Consider the following 22,501-nt stretch of genomic DNA (forward strand, 5'->3'; position numbering starts at 1 on the left):
TTTTTGCAGTACACAGGCCTCTCACTGTTGTGGCCTCTCCCGTTGCGGCGCACAGGGTCTGGACGCGCAGGCTCAGTGGCCATGGCTCACGGGCCTAGCCGCTCCGCGGCACGTGGGATCTTCCCGGACCGGGTCACAAACCTGTGTCCCCTGCATCGGCAGGTGGACTCTCAACCACTGCACCACCAGGGAAGCCCTGGACCACATTTTTGAATGGCACAGTTGAGGATGAGGAACCACCAGGAATGATGTAATCAGGAAAATGCCTTGATCAAATTTGTGTCCTGGGAAGGTCATGCTGGCAGCAAGGTGGAGAAAGGCCTACAAGTGGAGACTGAGTCAGGAAGATGATTCAGGAAATTGGTCAGATAAGAGGTGGTAAAGATCTGAACTGGGGTCGTGCATATCCTAGTAGGAAATAGATCATGCATTTAAGGACCATTTCCAAAACAAAAATGCCAGGACTTGGTGACAGGAATTTGTGAGGAGGCAGAGGGAAGGTTAGAGATTTCTGAAAAACTAGGGGTTGTTGGGATCCAGTTAAGAGAGGTTTGAGCCAAAAACTTTGAAAGGGGATCCTGAAGACTGTCCCAGGGAAGGGGACAGCTTCACTATATAAAGGAAGGGGTTTTTCTTAGGACAAAACAAAGATAACACTCAAACTTTAAGAATCAGAACCAGCTCTAAACAGGCAAATTGGCCTAAACACATATACGTAAAATTTAAACTTGGTTGTAGCAATGCAGTTTTGCAGCAGAACATTCCTCTCCTCTAAAGTCATGAACGAAATTACAGATTTGTCAGTGTAACCCTATCCCAACTTCCTGTTTGAAAGCTTCCTATCTTTCCACAGACTCAAAAACAAGCTCCAGCTGGCCTGATAAAATTAAAATTGCTCTTTAGGTGCAAAGAGCCACTGGTTCTGCTGTGCTGCACAGAATGTAGTTTTGCTGCTGTGATTTACGGGGCAGTTTGGTGGGGACATGGGGGTGGGGGGACTTGTAACCTGGGACGCTAGCTTCATGTCTCCTATTTTTTATCTAATAATGGGCAGAAGTAATTCTGAAGGTCTTTCCAGTTTGCTGATATGTGCTCAAACCTGCCACCTCTGTACTTCATACAACTCAGATGCTCTACCCACTTGTTATTTTCCAGATGTATGTGTTTTCTTTCCTGTGATAACTACCAGCCCCCCAGCCCTACTGCCAATACAAGGCCTGTTTTAGACAGACTGAATAAAGTCTGGCTTGAACTTTCAGTGCTATGTTGAATAAGAATGGTGAGAATTGGTATCTTTACCTTGTTCCTGATCTTAGGGGTAAAGTATTCAGTCTTTCACCTTTAAGTATGATGTTGGCTGCAGGGTTTTTTTGTGTATTTTCTTTATCAAATTAAGGTAATTCTCCTCTATTCCTAATATGCTGAGAATTTTTATCATAAATAAGTGTTGGATTTTGTCAAATGTTTTTTCTGTATCAACTGATATGATCATATGATTTTCTTCTTTAGTCTATTGTTACAGTGGATTACATTAATTGATTTTTGAATATTGGACCAGGTCTTACATACCAAGAATACACTGCAGTTGGTTGTGACATATAATTCTTTTTATACATTGTTGGATTCAATTTACTAATATTTCACTGAAGATTTTTGCATCTAAATTTATGAGAGATATTGGTATGTCATTTTCCTTCTCTTGTACAGTCCTTTTTGTGACTTAATATCATGGTAATACCAAATAAAAAGCATTGGGAAGGGTTCCTTCCTATTCTGTTTTCTGGAAGGGATTTTGTAAACTTAGTGTTAATTCTTCTTTAAATGTTTGGTAAATTTCTTCACTGAAACCATCTGGGCCTGAAGATTTCTTTTTGGGGAGCTTTATATTACAAGTTAAATTTCTTTAGTGGTTATAGGACTCTTTAGTAGCCTATTTAATCTTGGTTGCGTGATGGTAGTTTGTGGGTTTTGAGGAATAGGTCCATTTCTTTAATGTCAAATTTATAAGCACAAAGTTGCTTATATTACTCTCATATTATCCTTTTAATGACTTCAGAATCTATAGTAATATCCCGTTTTATGCCTGATGTTGGTGATTTATGTATTTTCATCTTGTATCTTTGTCAGTACTGATAGAGGTTTATTAACTTTATTGAAGAAACCAGCTTTTTGTTTCACTGATTTTCCTCTATTGTCCTCTTGTTTTCAATTGTATTTATTTCTGCTCTTATCTTTGATATTTTATTTTTTCTTTTTGCTTTGTGGTTATATTGCTCTTATTTTTCTAGGTTTTTTTTTTTTTTTTGGTGAGAATCCAGATTATTTATTTGAGACCTATTATCTTTTCTGATGTCTTAGGTGCTGTAAATTACCTACAAAACTACAATGTGTATTTGTCTGTTTCTCCTTTCAGCTCTGTCATTTTTTGTTTTGTATATTTTGAGGGTTTGTTGTTTGGTGCATATGTATTTAGGATTGCTGTTTTTTTGGTAGATTGAGCCTTTTATCATCATGTAATACTCCAGTCATTCCCATATGTGTGTGTGTGTTTGTGTGTGTGTGTGTATATGTATATATATGTAAGAGTAAACGACCATATATATATGTAAGAGTAAAATCAAAAGAGAATAGCTTACATATACTATTACTATATATAGTACTATTACTTATATAATTCTGTTTCGATTTTACTCTGCTAAAACTCTGTTTTCATTTAAGATACTGTTATCATTAATGTTTCAGTTGATGTATGTCTATACAGCAGGATTTTAAAAAGTGCTTTTGGTTGCAAGAGTCACACACTCAATGGAAGGTAACTCAAGCAACAAAGTCAGAGTTAATAAGTTTACGTAACAAGAAGTTAAAGAGTGACCATTCTAGTTTTGGACATAGCTGAATTCAAGGGGGAGAAAAATCATTCTCCCTTGCTTTTTCTCCCCTGTCCCACCTCTGTTTTCTGTTTTAACTTTATTCTCACTCATACTTTTTCTACACAGTGTCTAAGATTACTATCCACAGTCCTTCACATGATGTTAGTTGTTTCAGATAATCTAGATAGTCTTTTTTTTCCCCAGTGGTTTCAGGAAAACATCCTAGGGTGGCTTTGATTTGTCTGGGGCCTGTGTCATGTCATCATGCCTAAATCAATCATTGTGACCAGGGCAATGAGATGTTCTGGTTGAGCAGTTTGGATCATGGTCCTGACTCTGTGAGCCATATAATTGACCGACTCAAAAAGAGCAGGGTGGTGGTGGTGGAAAATATTGTGGTAGGTGAAGAGTAACCAAAATCTTTTACAGCATATCCTTAAGTCTGAAGATACTGTCACCCAAAATATATCTCCCCCACTGTATACTTCAAGTAGAAATGATTTGAGAATGTGATGAGGCAACAACAGTGCAAAGCCAAGTTGTTTCACAGCCCTGGACATGTGACTTCCCTGAAAATGTTTACCAGAAAAGTGAACCCCTTTTATATAGGCATTTTAACAGCCATATTTATTCTCTTGCTCATTGTTAAGCAAAAATTAATGGACGCAAACATCCTTGCCCCATGTGTTGAAAGATAAGTTTAAAGATAGGGAGTAAGAAGAAGATAGGATTTTAATGATGGGTGGATTAATATACTGAAAGCACTGGAGAGGGCATCCCATATGTCAAGAATGAAATAGGTAGAGATGTGAATAGGCAGGAAGCCTATAGGAGGAAGGAGTAAAATAAGGATGGAATTGTTGAGAGGAAAAATAAGAAAATGTTGGAAAAAATTCAGAAAGGGAACAGAGTACCAATTAATATGTGTATAAGAAGCAATGAAGGACCACACAAGTACAAATGTAAAAAACTTGTGGCAAGGAGACCACTTTGCACCTTGGCAGCCTGACCTCGCTTTTTTTTTGTTGCTGCCCTCCAGCCTCCCCTCCTCCTTTATTCTCCATATTCAGCCCCGGTCTCATCCCTCCTCTCTTCAGTCTCAGTGTTCACAGTAGGCACAAACCTCCACTGTAGCACATACGCCACTGTATTGTAATTACCTGTTTTTGTGGCTCTCTCCACCTTGTTACTATTGAATTGCTCAAGGTCAGTGACTGAACCTTATTTATCGTTGTGAATGTGGTGTAAAAAAGCCTTTGGAGCTGATCAGCACGTTATGATAGGAAAGTTTCAATCTCATGAATTGTAATAGTAGAGGCGGTCATTTCTCCTGGTCAACTATTCCTTTTGATTAACAAGTGTCAGCTTCAGAGAGAACTAAGCTTTCCCTTTGAAAAATAGTTTCTTTTAATTGGCTGATGTACGAAAATATGATCATGAAATCCTAGTCAAACACGTAGACCTCTAAATTCAGTGAGCATCAGGGACCTCCACAATCTACTTACCTCTTTGCTTTGCTTTTGGGAAGAGGTTCTGTTGTTGGATATCAGGCCTGTGGTGCAAGCAGTCAGGATGAGAACTGCTGGCCTCGTTGGAATGGCATTCTCCCCCAGAATTTATAATTGACAGGCTCAGCAGCTATACTACACCGTTGCCTGCACCTTTCAATATTTTAATGACTGTTCCAGGGTTCCCTGGCCTGTGAATTGTCCCTCTCCTGTTACTCATCTCTCATGAGCAGTACTCACACTGTTTGAGTCCAGGCATTCCGGATCAGAAAGTGTCCCCAATCCCATACTCCCTAGGCTGGTCTGCTGGGAGTTGGAAATCTTCTCCTATCTCATTCCACAAAGGAAGTGATATTCTCCCAGGAGCACTAGTCCTGGCCACCCTGGCTGCTGATAACAAGACTCCCTGTCATCCACGGGGCGAGGGCCCCTCCTGCCTCCTTTCTTAGTTTTTAGTAACAGCAGCAGCTGCCTCAAGTCATACAGTTTCTCCTTGTTGTTCCTGATCTCTTTCTTTCTTCCTTCAAAAAAAAATTTTTTTAATGGAATCTACCTTCCTCAAACTGCTTTCCCAATGTGAGGCCAAGAGATTAAATCGCCTCGGGGTAACTCGGACCCACCAGCTGTTGCTGCTGGCTTGCCATGATTGTCAGTGAGTTCATTGAAAACGTATGTGTGATCTTTCAACACATCCACAAGTGAGGGGTGAAAGAACTTGCTGCTGGAGAAAAGTTTCCTGATGTGTCACTAAGTGCATACACATGATGAAACGGGATCTCAGGACAGTCATTTCAAATGACTCCCTGGCCCCTGTGCTTTCCCTTCTTTTGATTTTAGCAGCCATATTCCAAAGCTTTGCCACACAGAGAGTTGGGTCTTTTAGCTGTGCAAGCATGGGGTTCTGTAGGAAGGCAGGAAGTGTGAGCAAGGCCTGACCACCCACTCAAGGCTCATGTCAGTGCTTTCAGCATTTCAGTTACTGAGTTCCAAGCAACTCTGTGTCTAAGAGTAATCTCAGCCTGTTCAGGCATTCTTTTAGCAAACAGACACTGGGTTAGGTCCTGCAGATGGAGTGGCTTCTCTCAAGGAGCTTACAGTCTAGTGGGGGAATGGGATATCGCCCAGGTAAATATGACTGTGAAAAGTAGAAGTGTTGGCTGCTGTGGGGAATAAAACAGGATGACTTACCTCATCTGGGATGGAGGAGAGCCAGAAGTGCTCTTCGAGGAGAGGCCGACTCTGCAGTTAAATTGAGGGCATTCCTTCATTCACTCAACATTACTGAGTTTTTACAAAACCAGTCCCTATACTATGTGTTATGAATACAAACATTAATTTGACATGGCACCTACCCTCCCAGCCTCTCCATGGTGCAGAGATATATAAATATTCAATTAAAATATATTTCACAGTCCTATGGTAGAGCTAAGCCAGGGGCTATGAACACACATAAGAAGAGGCAATTTCTCCAATCCTCCAGACCTCCAGAAGTTATATTAACTGTTCTTATGTGTGTTCATAGCCCCTGGTTTATCTCTACCATAGGACTGGAACAACAGTAATAACAGCTAATAGTTATTGAAGACTTGCATGTGTCAGACAGTGTTCCGTTTGCTTTCTGTGTATAATCTCATTTAATCATGGCAACACCTCTATGATGTAGCTACTATTGTTAGCCACATTGAACAAGTGATGAAATTGTGACTTTGAGATATTAAATAATCTGCCCAGCTCATGCCAGAGGTAAAGACTGCATGGAGCCAGGAATCCAATCCAGGTCCTAACTGTTCTGTTCAATTGTCTTCCTGGAATTAGCCAGAAAAGAAGGGAGAAAAAGCATTCTAGATACTGTGATCAGACCAACAGCAAAGGTACAGAGAGGGCATGGCCACTCCAGGAGCTATAAGAGTTTGGTGTTTCTGAAACCCATGGTGCATCTGGGAAAGGTAGGAGGGTATGAGGCTGAGGAGTGGGTGCATGATAGATTTTGATAAACCTCTTTTTCTGGGATTTTATTCATGATCATGGCTCTATTCAAAAAAATGTCAGGAGAAAAGAAAATGAAGAAAAGAAATTCCATGCATTAAAACAAATCAAGAGAAAGAGTGAAAAACAAAATTGCATGGACCAGAGAAAAGGGACTAATATAGGATAAACCCACACAAAAATGGGAGCTCCATAAGTGTTAAATAATAATAATAATACAAAATTGTTTTGTATTATTTTGAAAACAAAATTATTGAATAATTTTGTATTACTATTATTACTGTTGTTATTATTTTGGTCTATTTTATTCACTGATGCTTAGAAAGGTGGAGCGGTGCTGAATTCTAGTAACTACTCAAATATTTGTTGACTGACTGGGTGAATGAATGAATGAGGCTGATAGGATGAGCTAGACCCATATCACTGAGGCATTTATGTACTGTCTTAGTAAAGATTTTAAATTTCTGTTTTCCTTTGAAGAAAGATTTTGAACAGTGATTTTTGAATGGGAATAATGACATATGTGAACCTAAGAAGAATGTCTTTGGTTATCATGGGCACTATGGATTATGGCCAATTTTGGCAAGACTCCAGAAATGGACCACTTAGGGGATCTTTGCAAAAGTAGCACAGAGTGCGATGAAAGCCGTGCATTCCTCTTGAGACGTGTGTGAGGAGGCCATCTATATGGAGATGTCCAGTAACAGAAGGAAGGAGAAGAGAGAACAGACTTTTGGGGAATGCTTCCATAGCTGGTCAGGAGACCTGGATCCAGGGAAGAAAATGGTCAGAAATGCTTCAGAAAGTGCTCAGAATAAAATGACCAAAGGGGCAATGATATTTCAAGCAGATGGGAGTCACCGGGGCTCAATGCCTCAGAAAGGAAAGAGAAGTAACGTGAGGACTGAAGAAGATTCCTAGAATTTGTCACTAAGACGGCCATTAGTGACCTTGGAGAGAGCTATTCATCTGAAGGGCTAAAATTAATTCCTGTGAGTCCAGGAGTGAATGGGAGAGGGTTTGAGAAAGTGTTAGATATGTTTGGGATGTTTAAAAAGAAGAGGGTAAAGGGAGTGAGAGAGAATAAAAGTAACAAAGTATTGGGTTGGCCAAAACGTTCGTTTTCTTCCATAAGATGGCTTTAGTAGCACTTAGTTGTCTTTAACTTCATTCAAAATAATTTTGTTAGATTGTATTGTGACACCTGTCATGTCAGAGTGCGTTTTTTAAAAGAAGTATCAAAATTGGTGAATTTTTCTGTAGCCATTTTAATACTGAATATGGAAGAAAAAACCCAACATTTTCGGCATATTGTGCTTTATTATTTCAAGAGAGGTGAAAACGCAACTGAAATGCAAAAAAAGATTTGTGCGGTATATGGAGAAGGTGCTATGACTGATCAAACATGTCAAAAGTGGTTTGCGAAGTTTCATGTTGGAGATTTCTCTCTGGACAATGCTCCACGGCCGGGCAGACCAGCTGAAGTTGATAGCAATCAAATCAAGACATTAATTGAGAGCAATCAACATTATACCACGCAGGAGATCGCCAACATACTCAAATATCCAAATCAAGTATTGGAAATCATTTGCACCAGCTTGGTTATGTTAATCACTTTGATGTTTGGGTTCCACGTAAGTTAAGTGAAAAAAACTTTGTTGACCGTATTTCTGCATGCGATTCTCTACTTAAACATAACAAAAACATTCCGTTTTTAAAACAAATTGTAACGGGCAATTAAAAAGTGGATACTATGGGCTTCCCTGGTGGCGCAGTGGTTGAGAATCTGCCTGCTAATGCAGGGGACACGGGTTTGAGCCCTGGTCTGGGAGGATCCCACATGCCGCGGAGCAACTGGGCCCGTGAGCCACAACTACTGAGCCTGCGTGTCTGGAGCCTGTGCTCTGCAACAAGAGAGGCTGCGATAGTGAGAGGCCCACGCACTGCGATGAAGAGTGGCCCCCGCTTGCCACAACTAGAGAAAGCCCTCGCACAGAAACGAAGACCCAACACAGCAAAAATAAATAAATAAACTCCTACCCCCAACATCTTCTTTTAAAAAGAAAAAGTGGATACTATACAATAATGTGGAACAGAGGAGATGGTGGAGCAAGTGAAATGAACCACCACCAAACCACACCAAAGGCCAGTCTTCATCCAAAGAAGGTGATGGTGTTTATATGGTGAGAGTGGAAGGGAGTCCTCTATTATGAGCTCCTTCTGGAAACCCAAACAATTAATACCAACAAGTATTGCTCCCAATTAGACCAACTGAAAGCAGCACTCAATGAAAAGCATCCGGAATTAATCAACAGAAAATGCATATTCTTCCATCAGGATAATGCAAGGCCACATATTTCTTTGATGACCAGGCAAAAACTGTTACAGTTTGGCTGGGAAGTTCTGATTCATCCGCTGTATTCACCAGACATTGCACTTCGGATTTCCATTTATTTCAGTCTTTACAAAATTCTCTTAATGGAAACAATTTCAATTCCCTGGAAGACTGTAAAAGGCATCTGGAACAGTTCTTTGCTCAACGAGATAAAAAGTTTTGGGAAGATGGAATTATGAAGTTGCCTGAAAAATGGTAGAAGGTAGTGGAACAAAGTGGTGAATATGTTGTTCAATAAAGTTCTTGGTGAAAATGAAAAATGTGTCCCTTACTTTTACTTAAAAACCAAAGGAACTTTTTGGCCAACCCAATAAATATTAATGCATGAGTTTATTTTATTTTTTGTATGGTGTATGGACTGTTCTAATTTCATTCTTTTACATGTAGCTGTCCAGTTTTCCCAGCACCACTTATTGAAGAGGCTGTCTTATCTTCACTGTATATTCTTGCCTCCTTTATCAAAGATAAGGTGACCATATGTGCATGGGTTTATCTCTGGGCTTTCTATACTGTCCCATTGATCTATATTTCTTTTTTTGTGCCAGTACCATACTGTTTTGATTATTGTAGCTTTGTAGTATAGTCGAAAATCAGGGCAACTGATTCCTCCAGCTCCGTTTTTCTTTCTCAACATTGCTTTGGCTATTTGGGGTCTTTTGTGTTTCCATACAAATTGTGAAATTTTTTTGTTCTAGTTCTGTGAAAAATGCCATTGGTAGTTTGATAGGGATTGCATTGAATCTGTAGATTGCTTTGGGTAGTATAGCCATTTTCACAATGTTGATTCTTCCAATCCAAGAACATGATATATCTCTCCATCTATTTGTATCATCTTTAATTTCTTCCCTCAGTGTCTTATAATTTTCTGCATACAGTTCTTGTGTCTCCTTAGGTAGGTTTATTCCTAGATATTTTCTCCTTTTTGTTGTAGTGGGAAATGGAAGTGTTTTCTTAATTTCTCTTTCAGATTTTTCATCATTAGTGTATAGGAATGCAAGAGATTTCTGTGCATTAATTTTGTGTCCTGCTACTTTACCAGATTCATTGATTAGCTCTAGTAGTTTTCTGGTAGCATCTTTAGGATTCTCTATGTATACTATCCTGTCATCTGCAAACAGTGACAGCTTTACTTCTTCTTTCCTGATTTGGATTCCTTTTATTTCTTTTTCTTCTCTGATTTCTGTGGTTAAAACTTCCAAAACTATGTTGAATAAGAGTGGTGACAGTGGGCAACCTTGTCTTGTTCCGGATCTTGGTGGAAATGTTTTCAGTTTTTCACCATTGAGGATGATGTTGGCTGTGGGTTTGTCATATATGGCCTTTATTATGTTGAGGAAAGTTCCCTCTATGCCTACTTTCTGGAAGGTTTTTATCATAAATGGGTGTTGAATTTTGTCAGAAGCTTTCTCTGCATCTATTGAGATGATCATATGGTTTCTCTACTTCAATTTGTTAATATGGTGTATCACATTGATTGATTTGCATATATTGAAGAATCCTTGCATTCCTGGCATAATCCCCACTTGATCATGGTGTATGATCCTTTTACTGTGCTGTTGGATTCTCTTTGCTAGTATTTTGTTGAGGATTTTTGCATCTATGTTCATCAGTGATATTGGCCTGTAGTTTTCTTTCTTTGTGACATCTTTGTCTGGTTTTGGTATCAGGGTGATGGTGGTCTCGTAGAATGAATTTGGGAGTGTTCCTCCCTCTGCTATATTTTGGAAGAGTTTGAGAAGGATAGGTGTTAGCTCTTCTCTAAATGTTTGATAGAATTCGCCTGTGAAGCCATCTGGTCCTGGGCTTTTGTTGTTTGAAGATTTTTAATCACAGTTTCAGTTAAAGTGCTTGTGATGGGTCTGTTCATATTTTCTATTTCTTCCGGGTTCAGTCTTGGAAGGTTGTGCGTTTCTAAGAATTTGTCCATTTCTTCCAGGTTGTCCATTTTATTGGCATATAGTTGCTTGTAGAGACCTAAATGTAAGGCCGGACACTATAAAACTCTTAGAGGAAATCATAGGCAGAATACTCTATGACATAAATCACAGCAAGATCCTTCTTGACCCACCTCCTAGAGAAATGGAAATAAAAATAACAATAAACAAATGGGACCTAATGAAACTTAAAAGCTTTTGCACAGCGAAGGAAACCATAAACAAGACGAAAAGACAGCCCTCAGAATGGGAGAAAATATTTGCAAATGAAGCAAACTGACAAGGGATTAATCTCCAAAATTTACAAGCAGCTCATGCAGCTCAATATTAAAAAAACAAACAACCCAATCCAAAAATGGGCAGAAGACCTAAATAGGCATTTCTCCAAAGAAGATATTCAGATTGCCAACAAACACATGAAAGAATGCTCAACATCATTAATCATTAGAGAAATGCAAATCAAAACTACAATGCGATATCATCTCACACCGGTCAGAATGGCCATCATCAAAAAATCTAGAAACAATAAATGCTGGAGAGGGTGTGGAGAAAAGGGAACCCTCTTGCCCTGTTGGTGGGAATGTGAATTGGTACAGCCACTGTGGAGAACAGTATGGAGGTTCCTTAAAAGGCTACAAATAGCACTACCATACGACCCAGCAATCCCACTACTGGGCATATACCCTGAGAAAACCATAATTCAAAGAGTCATGTACTACAATGTTCATTGCAGCTCTATTTACAATAGCCAGGACATGGAAGCAACCTAAGTGTCCATCAACAGATGAATGGATAAAGATGTGGCACATATATACAATGGAATATTAGCCATAAAAAGAAATGAAATTGAGTGATTTGTTGTTAGGTGGCTGGACCTAGAGTCATACAGAGTGAAGTAAGTCAGAATGAGGAAAACAAATACCATACGCTAACACATATATATGGAATGTAAAAAAAAAAAATGGTAATGAAGAACCTAGGGGCAAAATGGGAATAAAGACACAGACCTACTAAAGAATAGACTTGAGGATAGGAGGAGGGGGAAGGCTAAGCTGGGACAAAGTGAGAGAGTGGCATGGACATATATACACTACCAAACGTAAAATAGATAGCTAGTGGCAAGCAGCCGCATAGCACAGGGAGATCAGCTCAGTGCTTTGTGACCACCTAGAAGGGTGGGATAGGGAGGGTGAGAGGGAGGGAGACGCAAGAGGGAAGAGATATAGGGACATATGTATATGTATAACTGATTCACTTTGTTATAAAGCAGAAACTAACACACCATCGTAAAGTAATTATACTCCAATAAACATGTTTAAAAAAAATTAATGCGTGTTTGTTTTTTGAATGCCAACTTTCAAAAAAATTGAATAGTAAAGGATTAGCCAAAGGGGAGAAAGGAAGAAGTGTGAAAATGGATATCAAATGAAAAGGATGAGACTGGAGAGGAATGCAGATGAAGGAACTAGACGTGCAAAGAAATAAGAAGCTTCTCTTTCTTAGACATTAGTAGATTGAGTTTGGGAGAAAATTTGAGGAAAGGAGAAATATAATAAAGATCTGGGTGTTCTTGTAAGATCATTTTCAATGAATGAAGGAAGGAAGGAAGGGAGGAATGAGCAAGTGAGTCTCAGGCTTCCCTTAGTGAGAGTAGCCTCCTTGGAAACTGTTAATCTAGCTTGTGGTAGAGAGTGAGTGAATATTTATTAACTGAGTGAATTAAGACATGTATGAAGAAAAGCATTCATTCATGCTGAGAGGGCAGGATTGGCATAACAGCTTCGTGTGTGGAAAGTGGGAACTAGGTGTGACTAACCGAGGTACCGCTCAGCATTCTGATTCCAGCTGAGGCTGGATATGAATTTATGGTGTTGCTAAGTGTTTTTCTCCTATCAGTACTCAAGGGCCTGGAACTAGAGGGTGGAAATTGGAAAGGCCGATGACATGGAAGGTCAAGAAGAGAGAGGAGGGGGCTCGCACGATTGCAGTTAAAACAGTTCCCCCGTGGTCTCCAGCTAGGAGAGGACTCAAGAAAGATAGATCTGGGGAAGTGGGAGGGATTTGGGGATATACAGTCGGAAATAAGGCCGAAGAGAAATTTTAGTGGAAATGAAGAAGTGGAATGTGGAGGAATAAAAGTTTGCCTTTTTTTTTTTTTTTTTTTTTTTTTTTTTTTTTTTGTGGTACGTGGGCCTCTCACTATTGTGGCCTCTCCCGTTGTGGAGCACAGGCTCTGGACGCGCAGGCTCAGCGGCCATGGCTCACGGGCCCAGAAGCTCCGTGGCATGTGGGATCTTCCCGGACCAGGGCACGAACCCATGTCCTCTGCATCGACAGGCAGACCCTCAACCACTGCGCCACCAGGGAAGCCCTGCCTGCCTTTTTTTAAGTTGACATTTATCAATTGCTTATATTCCAGGATTTCTTGTACTTAATACTCCCATAAAGAGATGAATGTCCTGATCATTCCTAATATTGCAGAAGTGGAAACTGAGGTGTATCAAAGTTATTTGTTCAATGTCATACAGCTTATAAATTTCAGAATGGAACTAGCACCCTCAGCCAATCAGTTCCTGAATCTGAATTATTTGCCTCAACATTATGAAAGCACCTCAGGTTGTATAAATGCATGACTTTCAGAATCTGAGATATTACCATTGGTTTTAGCATTTGGTGATCATGGTATCTCAGGGACTAGTCTTGTGTGTTTGGTGATTGAAGGGCAGTGAAGGTGAAAGTTAAAGACTTTATTTCTAGGTACTGGGTCAACAATAGGAACATTAAAATTTCCCTGGTCAACTGCCAGAAAAACTTGGACATGTGGAGTTCTTTTAGACATGTTCCTTTCCCTTTGTAATCATGTGTGTGCACACACAGGTTGATTTAAATTTTCAGAAGATGAATTAGCATCTGTGTTTGGGAAAGTTGCACAAGATGCTGTGAAGTTCATTTTCCTTGCCTTCTGGGTCCTGAGTGGGTTCCCCAGAGAGGATCAGTTGTATTTCAATAGCACAAAAAGGTTCATTTATACTCGTGGCTGAACATGTTTTTGGAAAAATAAGGACTAATATAATTCTGTCTGATTTTTAAGTCAACTGCTAATTGGCAATTAACCTGGAGTTTAATGGACCTTGTTCTTCCTTATCATTAGCTCAACCACACTCTGATAGATTTGTCTTCTTACTGAAAGTGATATATCCTGGTCAGACACCTATTACCAAAAGATACCCAGGTTTTGCAGAGAGTTGTGAAGGCACTTGGAGCCTAGGAATTGGAAAAAAAAAATCCTCTGCATAATCTACCCAAGTTAAATAGGTTTTTAAAAGAAATGAGATGGGTGACACCTCAGTAATCACGTCTTCATTTTACAATTGAAGAAACCAAGGCTCAGAGAGGCAGAAGTTTTCCTTCCCAAGTTTACAAAACTTAAAAAAATTCTTTTTAGCTAATCCATTGATGACCATGACAGAGATTATCTATAGCTGAGCTCAAAATCCATTCTCCCTTTTCATTTAGCAACAGGCCCAAATATTTACCTGGGCATATTGCTGCCAAATTTCCCACCTTTCCTTACAACAGGGTGTGGTCATGTGACTAAATTTTTGGCCAATGTTATATCAGCAGTAGTGTCATTGGGATCTTCCTGGAGTTTTCTTTAAAAGAGAGGAAGGGTGTCCTTAACTCTTTATTTCCCTTTAGTTCCTGGAATATGCAATAGCTAATTTCAGAAAGAAATTTGTATCATGTGGGTATTTTGGGAAATGAAAGACCAAATACCGCAGGGTCCTTGTTGCTGACAATGGGGAGCCCATGTATCAACTGTGAAATGCCTACCTTAAGACTTCTTAAATTTGAGAATGAAATTAACTTTTTCTTTACTTAAGCAATAATTTTCTAGGTCTCTTTTACTCACAGCAGAACTTAATCCTAATGAACTCAAATATGTATGATTTTCTATCTTGGAAACGCCATTCCAGTGCCACTTGGACCTCTGGTGTTTGAGTCAATCCAGAGGTACTTAGTGTTCCCACCTACCTTTCTTTTGGCATCAGTAATCTTGGGGCCCTGCAGCACTGGCAGGTTGGCATATTCTCTGCTCCGAAATCATTAATTGTGATGTTTGGGCCTCTCCCACTTCTGAGGAGTTAAAGAAAACCAGGATTCTTTGTGACCAGGTAGATACTGAAAACCAAGATTACCGTGATTTGAGGCCTCCCATTCTGTTCCAGGGATGTTAACAATCAGGGTTCCCTTGGGTCTCTGGGCTTTTCTGACTCATCCTAGCTTCAGTGGTGCCTCTGGAAACCCTAAGACTTGTTGGTGACCAAGTTCAATCTAATCTTCACCAAAGGAGGCATTTTCCAGGAATGACACATCTTCACATATGGCTCTAGACTGGACCCCTTGCAAGAATGAGTGTGAGAAGGAATTTTGCAAGGCTCTAGATTCTTTATCTGGACATATCCCAATAACCATAAGTTGTGTGGGAGAAAGGACTATGGCAGTGTTGTTCCATCAGTGCTTGGCACTGGGTACACCCTTTGATGAATGAGTTAAAAAAGAGAGAGTAGGAAAAGAAAGAAAAAAGGAGCGAGAAAGAAAGGGAGAGTATATATTAAAAAAATGAAGAGAGAATTTTATGCATAAATGTCAAAATGACATGTAAAGTGTGTGTGTGTGTGTGTGTGTGTGTGTGTGTGTGTGTTTAGTTTTAGGTAAAACTCTTTGTAAACTAGACTCTTGCATTTCTCATCCAGTTTCTCTCAGTTATTAGTGTTTTGTTAATGAGGATGTCCTCTTGAATGTCAAGGTGTGAATACCCTTCACTCAATTAATCTCCCAACTAGGAGTTAACTCTGCTGCTAGTTTTAAAAGACCTCAGGCTATTGACCACACGTGTCCTCAGAGCAGTTAGCTTTAACCTCTCCAACCTTTGTTTTCCCATTTGCTGCCCCCATGTGGTGGAGATTTCTGCAGCTTCCTTGACCTCTGCTGTAGGGAATCTTCTTGAGGAAATGGTTTTCATGAGGAGCCTTGGGAGATTTGTGAGTTTCTATGAACACTTGGCGAGCCCAAAGTAGCTGGCCCGTGACATGGAGATTCCTCTCTTTTAGACTGTCATTGAGAAGATCTCTGTTGAAGAAAGACAGGAAGGCTCCATCTAGGCCCCTGGGCTCCTGTGAAGTACTGGAGGTGATGAGCTCGTGGAACTGAAGGAGGTGATGGGAGGTCACCAGCTGTCTCAGGAGCAGGAAGGAGCAAGGTTAATGGTAGGTTTCTGTGTCTCCAACTTAACTGTAACCTATAGGTGTAAAGCTACTTCTCTGAGTCTTCCAGCAGCTCTCCCAGTGATAACGCTATGTACAAGATAAACCAGTGAGGTTACACTTTAAAAACCATGTTACTGAGATATAATTCCGATTTAAAAGGGTAGAATTCAGTGCATTTTTGTATATCACAATCAAATCCTTCGAAGAACTGCTGATCACTATTAAAGATCTCATCCAGGTGAACCCTGATTCACCAAAATACGGTTTTGTTTTTGTTTTTCAAATTGAGGTTTATTTCTCTTTTAGGTAAGGTCTGAAGGGACCCATATTAGGGACCATCTTCCTATCTTTTACTTTTCAAGTGTCTTCCATTTCTAAGTTCATCTCACTCTCCAAGATGGTTGTTTTTTCAGCTAGCACTTAAGAGGAAAGGGGAAAGGCAAGAACAGCCCCCTCTGGTTAAGGATATTTCCAGGAAGTTGCCCACATTCTGTTGTGAACTAATCACATTCTATTGTGAACTCATCACATGACCATACCTAGTTGCAGTGGAGGCGGGAAAATGTAGTGTTTGTCCTATGCAGCCATGTGCCCAACTGAAAAAGCAGGCCTCTGTTACTGAGGAGGAAGGGGTGAATGGATATTGGGGACAACTCCTCCAAACACTTAGATTTCAGAGGAGTGCTGGCCTGCCTATCTATCTATCCATCTAAAAGCTCGGAATAGAATTTGCCAGTGCTAGAAGAAAAATAAGAAGTTTACAAAATACTTTGAGCATTCTCCTGTGGTTATGCATATAGAAATGTTATGAGAATAAAATATTCTGGAGTTTTTCCTTCAGATAGACTAACTTGAGGAGTGAGGAGATATGTGGAAATTGAAAATTCCCAGAGGTGGTCTTAGAAAATAGTTCATTGTTGTTGTTTTTTTTTCATTTATACATTAATTTACTAATTCATCTATTCATTCACTGAACACTTATTGAAGGCCTGCTAGGAGTCAGGCACAAATTCAGTTTCCAAATGTTGTCAGGACTAGGATGAACAATCCTGATTCCACAACTCTGCAAGCCCAATGCTTTAACTGAGGACTAATGGAGCCATGTAGCTACCATCTGAATATTCCAAAATCTCAATGGTTTACCTCAGATCTTAAGAATAAGACAGTATTTCCCAAGAGAGGATCATTTTGTTTCTTTACATGCTGCCCCTACAAAAATGCTGTCTTCCTCTCAAGGACCTTATTGCAGGATAAAGGACTTTAGGGTGATGTGTATTTCACCTAGAGCTGGGCACAAAGCTGACTCACATTCAAAACCAGCATGTTGTTTTATTTCTCTAAACACATGCCAGGCACTTAGGCATATGGAATCACACTGAATTGTTAAAACAGCTCTGTGAATAATGACTGTGCTGTTGGGGTAACTTGAGGAGGCCTGAGTCCCACCACCTCATATAACCTACACCCATGCTCACTCTAGACTCCTTAAATACATACACAATCTAAGCAAATGCAGTGTGCTCGTGGCTTGCTACCTTCACAATCACATGTTCAAAGCAAGGCCCTCAGGCCATCTTCCAGTCAGATCAATAATATATTCATAAAATTTCTAGACCCACCACTGCCTTTAAAGGTGTACCATTGTGACAGATTTACAGAGGAAGTAAAAAGGCTCAGAGAGGTGACGTGTTTTTCTCAAGGCCACACAGTGTATAAGTAACACAGTCAGGCTACCAGCCCTTGGCCCGGATCCAATTCTGTTCATGGTATAAGCCCCATGAAGACTGTGAATGAGTGAGAGCTCTCACTGGATGAGATGAGAGCTCTCACTCATCTCACTGAATGAGCTCTCGGAAAAGAATGTGAATGCTCAGGTCACACCATGGGAGCCCCCTTGAAGAGCTGTGTCGTGGTTCCTACAGAGCTAAGCTAAGTGCTCTTGGGGCAGGATGCTGATTGCTAACATCTATGCATAGCCAAATGTCTCTGGAACTAGGCAGTTGACCTCTTAGAACTTTAGAGCAGGACCTTCTTTCAAGAACTTTCTAAGTCCTTGATTTCACAGTTGAAGAAAAGGAGGTCCAGAGAGGTATGACTTCCCATGGTCACACACTGAGTTAATGATGGGAGTGAGACAAGAGTCCAGGTCCACTCCCCGCTGCTACTGAAGACACTTTATACCTCACTACATGGGGAATGAGTAAAGAAGGCGGTGGGTTCTTAAGGCAAAGGATGTGTAATCATGTAGTGTAATGATCTTCTGTTCACTGTATTTAGAGCTTAATGTCCGAGAGCTGTGGAAAGATTGAATTAGGACTGACTGGTAAATGATGGGGGAAAGGATAGCCACTTAAATCATTTTCCACCCCGTCTCAGAGTGTGTTGATATGAATAAAGCCACTTACTCCATTCCCACTGGAAGAGGTTCATTCCTTAGCTGTTATCAGTTACACCTTAACTACCCTATCCAGTAACCACTTAATAAGGATTAGTGGATAATCAGTTGAGTGGAGGTAGATGATGTCAGAAGGAGGATCATGGGGCCCGCCTAACAGTGTACTTCATAATATTTCCTTGGTGCTGTTAATATTTCCCAAAAAATTCATTTGTGCCAATATCACATGGCAGAAAGTGCACTTAGATTCGAATCCTAGTTCCACTGTGTGCTACACTCACCCTAGGACTTGGGGCACGGGTTATACCCAGCTTCACCTACAGGTAACTGATGCCCCCTGTGAGATGTGTTATGATAGGGGCCCCATCAATCTGTTCATTGATGTGTCCTCAACACTGAGTACATGCTGGATATAGTGAGCCTTTAAATGATAACTGCTGAATAAACTGAGACTTGTGAAAAGTACTCAGAATTAAAAGGGTACTAGGAGTTGCAGTGGGACTATTTAGAAGCTATTTTCAAAATAAGAATAAGGAAGGAAGAGGCTCATTGCCCAGGGCAGAAAACAGAATGTTAACAGTGAAGAGTGAAGAAACATTGCTATATAAGTTGGCCTCTCACTGCTGTGGCCTCTCCCGTTGCGGAGCACAGGCTCCAGATGCGCAGGCTCGATGGCCATGGCTCACGGGCCCAGCCACTCTGCGGCATGTGGGATCTTCCAAGACTGGCGCACGAACCCGCGTCCCCTGCATCGGCAGGCGGACTCTCAACGACTGCGCCACCAGGGGAGCCCTGCTGTATAAGTTTTATAAAATTATGTCATCTCTGTCAAGGGCAATGATCTTCCAACTGGAAAGGGCAGAACGTGGAGAGGAGGAGACATTAAGGAAATACTATGGAAGCACAGAGGTCAAGATGCAGAAACAAAATAAGTGGATCACCACACGGCAGGGACAGACCTTCATTAAAGGGCACGTCAGGCACTGCATTAGGTGTTTTTAGGTGTGCTGTTGAATTCCTTTCTCATAGCAACTCTGGAAGACATCTATCCATTTTACAGTTAAAGAAACTGTGGAAAGAAAAGCAATCATTTGCTCAAGGTCACCACCTTGAATAAATGACTTAATAGAGAGAAGATTTGAGTACACAATTGTAACTCTAAGTAATCTTCTAGGAATTTCAGAGGACAATTCCAGAGGACTGAAGATGTGCAAATTATTCAATACTAAATAAGAAGAAAATGTGTTAGAATTTACATCTAAATTTGATATCTATCCCCAAGAAAACTCTATAACTGAGAAATATATGTGCATGTGTATGTATAAATATATATATGTATATATGTATATATATGTGTTTGTATATATGTGTGTATATGTATATGTGTGTATATGTGTGTGTGTGTGTGTGTGTGTGTATACACACACACACACACACACACACACACATACATATAATTTTTTCTCAGCACTTAGAGAAGAAAGCAGTGACCACTGGGAACTCGTATGGCTTACCTAAGAATAAGAGAGGTGATGACAAATTCCCTTCTTTTCTTTTCTGGTAGGATTGTTAGACTAGCAAAGCACTGGGTGCCTTGATGCCATGTGTGTCAGTCTCAGCAAAGGACTTGGAAGTTTCCTTCAGAATATTTTGGAAGAAAAACTTGAGAAATGAAGGCTGGATGATAGTAATTTTCTATAGCTACATACTGCTTGAAGAACAGAGTAATCTTTAGCTACCTGCATACCTGTCTGACTTTGGCCTTCTCTGTAAACATTTAATTGATTGTTTAAAATGAAGACTGAGTTTGTTAAAATGTCTGATGCCATGGTGTCAGGAAATATTGCTGGTTAGGGACCTGGAATCAAGACTTCAGTCCAAGAAGAAACAAATGTTTCTTATTTAACCAGCCATTAAAGCAGGGTGGTTTTAAGATGGGGACACACTGAGGAAATGGCCAGAAGACCCAGTGATGAGCCGAGCTACAAGCTGGGAAATTGGGCACACGGCAAGGGGTGTGATTGTAATGATGCTGCATAAGTGCTGAGCTGGACATTTTTGCGGTACGCAGACCTCTCACTGTTGTGGCCTCCCCCGTTGTGGAGCACAGGCTCTGGATGCGCAGGCTCAGCGGCCATGGCCCACGGGCCTAGCCATTCCGTGGCATGTGGGATCTTCCCGGACCGGGACACGAACCCGCGTCCCCTGCATCGGCAGGCGGACCCTCAACCACTGCGCCACCAGGGAAGCCCAGCAAACTTAACTTTAGAGGAAGTCTCCTGATCACTCCACACTTTAGTTAAGGACATCAGTCACAGGGTTTTAAAGGAGAGGTGAATCCACCAATTGGCAGTGTGTTTGTGCGTGTGTGCACACGTGTGTGTCTGGGGAGAGTCATGTGACTGGACATGGGGAATGGAGCTAGGCAGAAGTGGTATTTAAGCTGGATGGAGAAGAGAAGGATTAGAGGAATTTATTAGTCATCTTCAAATAATCAATATGGGCTTTTTATGTGGAGAATTCTTGTGCTTCTTCATTTTACTTATATATATATATTAGCTTTTTTTTTTTTTTTTATACATTTGCTTTTCATGTCTTTCTTCCAGAAAGGTTTTGAAGACACTAAAAAGTATTCAGAATCAACTCTGAGTAACTTCAGAAGTGAGAACTAGGACAAATGGTAAATATCATAAGGAGCCCATCCTATAACCAGTTGAGTCACAAAAGAGTGGAGCGGCCTGCCTGGACCAGTGGTGATCTCCCATTCCTGGAAATATGCAAGTGCAGGGGACCAGAAGTGATGTGTGAACACATACACACACATACTCACAAACACACACATGAACACATACATGCACACATACTCATAAATACACACAGACATACACACACACTCACACTGAGTTGGTTCAGTTGACTTGTTAAGGTGTCTTCCAGTGCAGTTTCTGTACTTATTTATTTAGTTAAGTTGGATCCTTCTCTTATATGTATTGCTTTATTTTCAAAATTTTCTTTATAAAAACAAACACACCATAGTTGCAACAAACTTTAGGCTCTGGCTGCATTCATTATTGTCCTGCACAGCTAAAGCCAAGACTGTGAGGGTAAGCTCCCATTGGGAAGATAGTCTTTTGGGAATATAGCTAGTCAGACCTGTCTTCCTGAAATACATAATGATCATGAGTTTATTAATAAATCATTTCCAGTTAGTTTGGAAAGAGGACTAACAACTGTGGTAGGGCTGGGGACAAAATATACAGCAAGACTTTTTCTCCAATTTCCAGCCCCTTGCTCTGTGGGCAACACTATTCTGCATATACAGGCTTTTCATTTTCCCTCTTCACTGCTCTTACAGAGGCTTGCCTGCCCTTGGCTACTCTTTGGCTTCTCGGGGAGGGGGCGCTATAAGAGGCTATTTACATGACCAAAAGAGGCATTTCACATTTCATCAAGGGAGTTTATGTTCAAAGAAAGAAAAAAGAAATAGAACACGACTCCCTGCTCCCCGCCAACCAAGGACAAATCAAGCAGGTATGAAATTACAACCATCAGACTCTTTCTGTTGTCTTTAAAGTTATGGCTAGAGGAATATGGACTCTGCTATTTCTCCAGGAGTCAGGTTTGCAAACTCAGGAAAGCATATAGCACTTCCTAGGGAAGCCTTTTGTGGTCTCCCCCAGAAATGTATCCTTTCCTTCCTCTAACCATTCCATGTGCATCTTCTGTGTTGTCATTTATTGCCACATTTGTCTGCCTTTATGAGGCAAACTAACAGAATGCTTGGAGCACACACCCTGGAGCAACACTGCCTGGGTTTAGATCCTGGGTCTGCCACGTACTGATTTTGTGGCCTTGGACAACTCACTCATTGGCACGATGAGAATATCAGTGTCTATCTCATGGGATTGTTTGAGCACATCCTGAGATCCTGAAGTGTGCAAAACCCTCAATAAAATTAGCTACTGTGATGGTGGTGGTTAATAGAACAGGCTCTGGGACCAGCCCTGCCTGGGTCCAAGCTCTTCGGGTTTGTTACAGTGCTCCATCGTTAATCTCTTTTAGCTTTAGTTTTCCTCAGCTGTAAGATGGGAACAACCACAATCTCTGTCTCAAAGGGGTTGTTGTGAGGGAGATGCAGGGAAA

Source organism: Lipotes vexillifer, unplaced genomic scaffold (assembly GCF_000442215.2).
Source record: "Lipotes vexillifer unplaced genomic scaffold, Lipotes_vexillifer_v1.1 scaffold84, whole genome shotgun sequence".
Classification (NCBI taxonomy): domain Eukaryota; kingdom Metazoa; phylum Chordata; class Mammalia; order Artiodactyla; family Lipotidae; genus Lipotes; species Lipotes vexillifer.